The 8,306-nt window shown below is 37.2% G+C and overlaps 1 pseudogene; it reads left to right on the forward strand.

Annotated features, from left to right (window-relative positions):
• The first annotated feature begins 512 nt into the window (after positions 1-512).
• Positions 513-779, forward strand: LOC118591963 (annotated as a pseudogene).
• Positions 780-8,306: the final 7,527 nt, after the last annotated feature.

Below are 8,306 nucleotides of genomic sequence, written 5' to 3' on the forward strand. Positions count from 1 at the left end.
CAAATGATATATCTATGCATTTCATGTCAAAGCAGAATCCCAAAAGATGAATGGGATCATCTCAATTCTTGTCCAGAAAACATACAAGGTAAAGAAAGCAGCCATAATCTGAAGATAATATAGCCTACCACTTGGTTAAGTTTCTCCTTTATGTTAATGTGATAATGTGCAATGTGATGGAATCTGGAAGAAAACAATTGTTTATCTGTATCCCTAAGCAGAACTCCACATCATGATATAAACATATTTTGGGGTAGATTAATATTGAAGAATATCCTCATTAATAAATAGAGTTTTTAATAAAGTTTATACTAGATAATAAAGGATCAGGTAACTTCTTTTTTTAATTTTATATTCATTTTACATACTTAACCCCTCTCACCCTTCCTCCTGCTCCCTCTAGCTCCCACCCCCCTGCCTTCCCCCCAACCTACCCGCATCCACTACTCCAAAAGGGTAAGGCCTCCCATGGGGAGTCAATAAAATATATTAGGTGACTTTCTGACATGGCTATGGCAGCTAAGGTGACCACTAACCATTCCCAGGTCATGACACTAGATTTATGGATAAGTGTATAGGATCAAGAATTCTCACTGTGATGAAGAGTTGTAAAAAGAGAATTGTTGGTACACTTTAAGGATTTGATAACTTTGTCAATATGGTCCTAGAAGATGTTACAGAGTTTAAAATTACAGCAAAATGAAAGGTTCCTAAATTAGATCATATTTTTGATAAATAGAAATAATATAACAATTTTGGTTCCTGGAGGAGAAGGATGAATAGATATCCTTGATTTATACTATATTTTAACTTTTTAAGCCTGTATTATTTAGATTTTATAAAGCTAAGTTTCCACTGAATGTAAATACTTTGAAGATATATGTCCATGTTTAAAAGGTTATTGGGAGTGGATATAAAAGAATCCACAATTGAGTTTATAATGACTTAATACAGGAGGTTATGGAAAACATGAGTTGGGGTTAGCTGGAGGAAGCAGATCATTTGGGCTGTGCTCTTGAAGGCTATATCTGATTGACAGGTTCTTCCTCTCTCGTTCTCTATGCTTCTTTTCCAACATAAACTTCCACCACATCCATTCATCCTTGATGCTCTGCTTTGAAACACAAAATCCTAGACACAAGAAGACCCAGTGACACAGTCTGACAATTCTGAAACCAGATCTTGCCTCTCATAAGCCAGTTTTTTCAATTACTTTTCTCAGAAATGAAACCTGTCTGACACAGAGCACCTGCAGCAAAGTTTATAAACATGTTACCACTTTTCAAGATTTGGCACAAGAAAAATACATGGGGAAACTGAAATTTCCCAGAATTATTTTCTTTCACATTCAAAGTGTTGGAGGGTATTTATTGGAAAATAAAATATCTCTGAGTGCTTTAGAAAGCAAAGTTGGATTTAAATGGGAAAGGTAGCAAACAGGCAGCAAGATGCCAAAAACAATTAATTTGAATAAATGTCTCACAAGGTATTGGCAAAAATTACCTTAATTCTTTTATGAACAGGTTGTCATTGGGATAAATATCAAAATTAGATTCCAAAGTGATTGGATTATATTATGATCCTCAAAAGCACTTACCTGCTCAGGCAATAATTTTTTAATCAAACCTTATGATGCATGAAGAAAATTGATCATTCAGAGGTCAGAATGACATTTACAGGCCTGAGGACTTCCTGTCTCTGAAGCAGCTGAACACGCACCACCAGAGACAGAACTTAAGTCAATGTATTTATACATTAAAATATCTTATATACCTAATTATATATTGTTAGGAACCAATAGAACTTTCTCTTTGGCACAGGTTCATTTCTTAAAGTAATAGTTTTCAGAGGAATTTGATGTATATTAATGAATATGTTTTAGTCAAATAGCCCAGCATTGAATGAATTAATGTATTCTTATCACTATTCCGTATATGTATGGATACACACTATGTAACTCTTAAGCCATAAATTATATTAAGCAGTAAGATTATTTGAGGGTTTTTTTCTTCCTGAAAAGCTCACATGCTATGCTTCAGTTCAAGTCCCAAAACAACAGAATTTGGCGTTATTTAGAAATTGGATCATCACATGTATAATTTGTTAAGTCAGTTAATTTTTGAAGTCATGATGAAGTAGAATGAGCGCTTATTAAAATCTGACTTTATAAAAAAAATTGTATATATAGACAGGGGGAGAGATAAGAGGTAGAGAGAAGAAATGAGAGGAGAAAATAAGGAGATAGAGAAAGAATGGATGAAAACAACCTTACTCCTAAGGAATATCAAATAGTTTCAAAGAATAAATTTATTAGAAGTTAGGAAAAGGCACCTCAGAAAGGAACCAACCATACAAATGCCTTGGTCTCAGATACCTGGTCTTCAGAATGGTACGTCAATAAATTCTATGGCTTCTCTTACCCATTGTATGACATTTTGTTATGGTCTCCCTAGGGAACACTCAAGATGCTCCCACTATATAGCTTCTTACACTTGAATTTCAGATTTAATGTTTCATATATCTGACAAACACACCAGGAGGTGTCTTCTTCCCTAGGGGCTATAGGACACTAATATCCATGGCTATAGTGGCACCAACATCACTGCAATTATTATTGGTGGCTTGGGATGATAAAACTTCTTTCAGTGGAAGGTAGTTTCAGAAAATCAATTTGTTATAGCACTGAGTTGATTAAATAGTTTTACTCATCATGACTCACATGCATGTGCACATGCCTACATGCAAGCACAGAGAGGGGTAATTCAAAGTCTGCAACCATTTTCACATGTGCTGTGGATATCACTCTGTGTAAATAAAGTTCTGATTGGCCAGTGGCCAGGAAGAATAGGCGGGACAAGAGAGTAGAGAATTCTGGGAAGTAAGTAGAAGACTGGGGGGAGACACTGCCAGCCACTGCCATGAGAAGCAACATGTAAAGACACTGGTAAACCACAGGCCTTGGAGCAAAGTATAGACTAACAGAAATGGGTTAATTTAAGATAGAAGAAGTAGATGACAAGAAGCCTGCCACGGCCATACAGTTTGTAAGCAATATAAGTCTCTGTGTGTTTACTTGGTTGGGTCTGAGCAACTGTGGGATTGGCGGGTAAGAGAGATTTGTCCTGACTGTGGGCCAGGCAGAAAAACTCCAACTACAAATGGCGCCCAACGTGTTGGCAAGAGTTTCCACCTAAAACCTGAGAAAAAAGATTCTAAGATGGAGCGAAAAACAGCTTCCTAGTTGTCTCCCTCAAGTTAGCGGCAGCCCGCTGGTTTGAGCTACTGTGGCGGGTTCCTGGCATGTGCATCTGACCTGCAATGTGGCGGGAATGAGGAGTCCACAAGTGGCACTTTACTCTGCTGCATGGTGGATTTAGCCTTTGCTAGTTAAAAAAAAAAAAAAAAAGTTTCTGGGCTATGCACTGCTTTGATAGAACTGCTTACAAAGATGGATATTACACAGAGAAAATCTGGTTTATGTTGTCTTTGGGATTTTTAACTGCAGAAAAAGATTTGATCATAAAAGCTGGTGAGTTAAACAAATATGTAAATTTTAAAGGTACCTTGACTTCAAAATTTGAATATAAGGATATGTTGCTTTGGAAAGGAGTCTCTGCTTTTGTTTCCACAGAAAGCCAGAGGCTGTGGATTTGTTCCAGATTAAGATACATCAGGTTTGATCAGCCAAGACCACCTGAAAGGTCTCCAAGGACACAATGGCCCAGATGATCCTACGTCCAGAATGGTTTCAAGGCGACTGGCTCAGAGGTTCACCCTAATGGACTACTCCATAATCCTAAAATTTTCTTTATGTCCCCATAAGATACAGTGCCCCCCTCCAGCAGGAAGTAGTAAGAAAAACTAAGCCCACATCCCCAAATATATCAAGCTGGCTTTGGAGATGGAATTGGCTCACTCCTTCTCTAAACCCAGACATATTGCTAAAAAAAAAGGTTAAGAGATTCTTGTGTCCCAAATCAGAAGAGCCCTCTGGTGTGGGACAGAGAAAAACCAATATTTTTCTTTAAAGTAGATTGATTATAAACGTGATCTCTTTCTAAAGAAGAAAAGGGGATATGATATAGATATAATAGGATAAAAGGGTAGTTTAAGGAATGAACTTCTAAAGAGCAACAACTTGTTTAAAATGTTTTACATTGGTATAGACTTTAGTCTATTGATACAAACTTAAAGTTAATTTTGTTATACTGTGCGCATATTTCTACTCATGTTTAAGGCATTATGTTTGTGTAGCTCATTTAAATTGTAATGGATAATTAAAAATAGATTAATAATTAGTCATCTATGATAATCATACTCATAGCCATGTTAGTTAAGTCTTCTAGGTATACATAGAGATATTTCAGATAGATAGGTAATCTTCAAATACTTCAAAGACCTACAGAATATGGCATTTAAAATACTTTTAAAATTTAGACTTTCTGGACAGTGAGACATGTCTGCTCCTGGCAGCACCAATTTACTTCAGAGAGGAGGATGGGCATTGAAGACACTTCATATCTTATCTTCACCTTGGCAAAAAATAGCCATTTGGGCAAGAAACTTTTCTTGCCTGGACTGCTTGATCGACTGGACATGCAGGACCCATAGAAAGGTGACCACTAAACTTTACTTGACAAAATGGTCCTTCAGGTTCCTGCTTCACAGAGGAAACTGCCAGACATTCTACAGGACACTGAGAGAAGTGATTGAGAGACTCTAGCCCTGTAGGCTGAAGACAAATGCCCCAACTTTACAAAGGAACATTAGGTGACTGTCCAGGCTGCCAGCTGTCTCTGTCTACTCTTGCAAGGCTCCCGAAAAATGCTTGCATCCTTCTCCCGGTTCTCAGGTAATATTATATCCTTCTGAGGTCTTTTATGTGGTTTAAGACTAGATAGTTATAATTTCCTCAATTATGATAAGTTAGATATAAAACGTTAGACTCACAAATATAAGATAGATAGGATATCTTCTTTAATATTATAACTGTAATTCTTGCTTGATAGTTGTTTTGTTATATGTAATTGTACTATGTAAAAGTTAAAAACTTCCTTAAAAAAAAAAAAAAAAGAAAAGGGGAAGTGCTGTGGATATCGCTCTGTGTAAATAAAGTTCTGATTGGCCAGTGGCCAGGAAGTATAGGCGGGACAAGAGAGTAGAGAATTCTGGGAAGTAGAAGACTGGGGGGAGACATTGCCAGCCACTGCCATGAGAAGCAACATGTAAAGACACTGGTAAGCCACAGGCCATGGGGCAAAGTATAGACTAACAGAAATGGGTTAATTTAAGATAGAAGAAGTAGATGACAAGAAGCCTGCCACGGCCATACAGTTTGTAAGCAATATAAGTTTCTGTGTGTTTACTTGGTTGGGTCTGAGTGACTGTGGGACTGGCAGGTAAGAGAGATTTGTCCTGACTGTGGGCCAGGCAGAAAAACTCCAACTACACATATGTAAAAAGCCTCCTACATAGCTTTCCTCACATGGCTAGAGTGCAGGCATTGCTGTGGATCAGGTATAGAGCCCAATTACAAGAAATAAAAAGATATGATGGTAATTAATAATACAATTAGCCACTTGACAGAAACAAATAGAACTGTTTAACTTGGGATTGGGAATCTTGACCAAATATATACAGGCATTTAAAATAATAGCAAAATGGCTCAATGTGGTAACTTCACTAATTCATACTCACCAGACAAGACATTAGTCACTCTTATGGTATCATAAGGAACATTCAGAAGATGGAAGATCAATGTGTTTAAGTGAGAGGACCATTCAGAATGATCAGAATATGATATTCACTGACCACATACATTCTCTCCATTTAAGTGAAGACTCCATAAATTTGCTTCTCTTCTTGGTCACTAGATATTGAATTTGATGAGTTTGTTTGTAAAGTGCCCATAGCAATAGCAATAGAGGCTAGATGTAAACTAAAGAGGACGTTTTCTTCCACTACTCTAATAACAGCTGTTGTAGAGTAGGCAACATATCAACAGGAGAAATGAATAGTAACCCTAAGACAGGGAACCAGACAAATGGTTACTGATTTCTTTGAGCCAATTCTGTCACACAGACATTTCTTCTGAGAAAATATTTATAGTCCTGGTGCATATCTATTTGACATTAAGTCTAGAAACTCTATCAGCACTGTAATTCAGGGATTAATAACATCTTTTTCACCCAAATTACTAACCCCCAAATTCATCTCTGCTAAGGAGTCATACTTCATAGTGAAGAGAATTTAACAATGGACTTCCCTCAAGGTGTTCCTTTCTGCTCATAGCATGCAACTCAGAGACCAAATGGTTAGCAAAATAGTTGCTATTCTATTGCTGTGAAAAGACACCATAACCAAGGTAATTCTTATAGTTTTAGAGGGTTAGTACATGGTCAATATAGTGGAAAGCAAAGAGCCACAGTGCTCTGGAGCAGTAGCTGAGAGCTTTACCTCATGATCCATAGGCAGCAAGCAGAGAGGGAGAAAGGGAGAGAGGGAGAGAAGGAGAGAGAGACTGGCAGAGACATTTGAAACCCCAAAACCCACTCTCAGTGACACACTTCTTCCAATCCTCTACACCTCTTAATCTTTCCCAAACAGTCCCACTAACTGGGACCAAGCATTCAAACATATGAGCCTATGGGGGCCGTTCTCATTCAGACCACCACAGCCACCAAAGATTCAGTGACCCAATGAAGATAATCTATCCACCTGTGAATTTGTGAAGCCACTCCATAAGATGCATAACAAAGGCTGGCATGACAGCACCCACAGTCCTAGTTTTCAGGAGGCTCAGAAAGCAAGGTTGCATGTTAGCAAGCAGTCTACACTATATTTGAAACTCTGTTTCAAAACAATAAATACAAGATACTGAATACCCCTTAATCTGGCAAATATACATACTACCATCTCCTTTGTTGATAGCATTTGTGAGCCTTGCATATAAGACATGCATATTAGAATACCCTTCTTTGGACACTAGATGTGGATTTATTGAGTTTGCAAAGTGAATATTCAAACAATAAATCCTCTACTCAAACCAAACCTTGACTCCATTAAAAATAGAAATTCTGGCTGACCTTAGGCTAACTTTTTTTAAGTTCTCATTTTGATGAACCAGTAGGCAAAGAAATGCATCAATAAAGTGTTTTAAGTAATCTATACAATTACTAAAGTTAATTTTATTGTTTCCATTGGTTGTCTCAAAGAGAACTTGAAAATACTGGAAACTGAGAAAGCCATATTTAGTACAGCTGTTTCTATCATTGGTTGCCAAAAGGAAACTGAAGCAGTATGATCAAGAGAGAACCTTTATGGAGTCCATTCTATATCAGTAAGATTTGTGTAACACTGTACAAAAAATGGAAAATAAAAACTAAGAAACAGTTGCACATGCTTTTAATCCCAGCACTGAGGAGGCAGAGCTAGGTGGATCTCTGTGAGTTCAAGGCCAGCCTGGGCTACACAGTGAGTTTCAGGAAAGGCACAAAGCTACACAGAGAAGTCCTGTCTCAAAAATAAATAAACAAATAAACAAACAAAATAACCTAAGAAACAATAACCACAAATTACAAAATAGTCAATGTTATTATATTATTATTATATATAATGTAGTTATAAGTTATATTAATTGCTATCTTTCTCCTTTCTTCTGAGGCTTAATAGTTGTCCCAAAATGATACCACTCTGAATATATTTTCCTCTGGTATATTGATGAATCCCACCACTAGAATATTCTATCAAGAGATCAGGGTGAGTGTACAAAAGTTATCAAACACTAGATTTCACCATCACTTCCCTCCTACACTCCCAAAATTCTCCCAAGCCATCATTCTGACAGTATCTGTGTCCTCTCTGTATGTCCACAACCATATCAGTGGCCAAAAGCTGATCAAACATATTCACAGCTACCACTGGACTGTGAGGTGACCCATCTCTACCCTTCTCAGAAGATGATGAAGTAATAATGGCCACTGAATACATCATTCCTTATAGCCCCCATTAACTCTGATTGATGTTGTACAGTAGGTGCCTTCTTTTAACTCTTGCCAGTTAACCTTTATGTATTCTGGGAACAAATTAATTGGCAAATACTGTGGTTGGTAAATATATGTTGTGATTCCATAGGGAGTATTAAAACTTGTGTAGCTATAAAAATTATTTTAATTATCTGTTTTCTAAAACCAAGTTTCCATCAGATACTTCTGTGAAACACGCTTATATGCCAGCAGTGTTAATTGTAGAGGAAGAGGGTTCTGAAGCAGAAGTAGCATTTCTCAAGAACAGATTGTTCAAGGGTA

The sequence above is a fragment of the Onychomys torridus genome, chromosome 10 (genome assembly GCF_903995425.1).
Source record: "Onychomys torridus chromosome 10, mOncTor1.1, whole genome shotgun sequence".
NCBI lineage: Eukaryota > Metazoa > Chordata > Mammalia > Rodentia > Cricetidae > Onychomys > Onychomys torridus.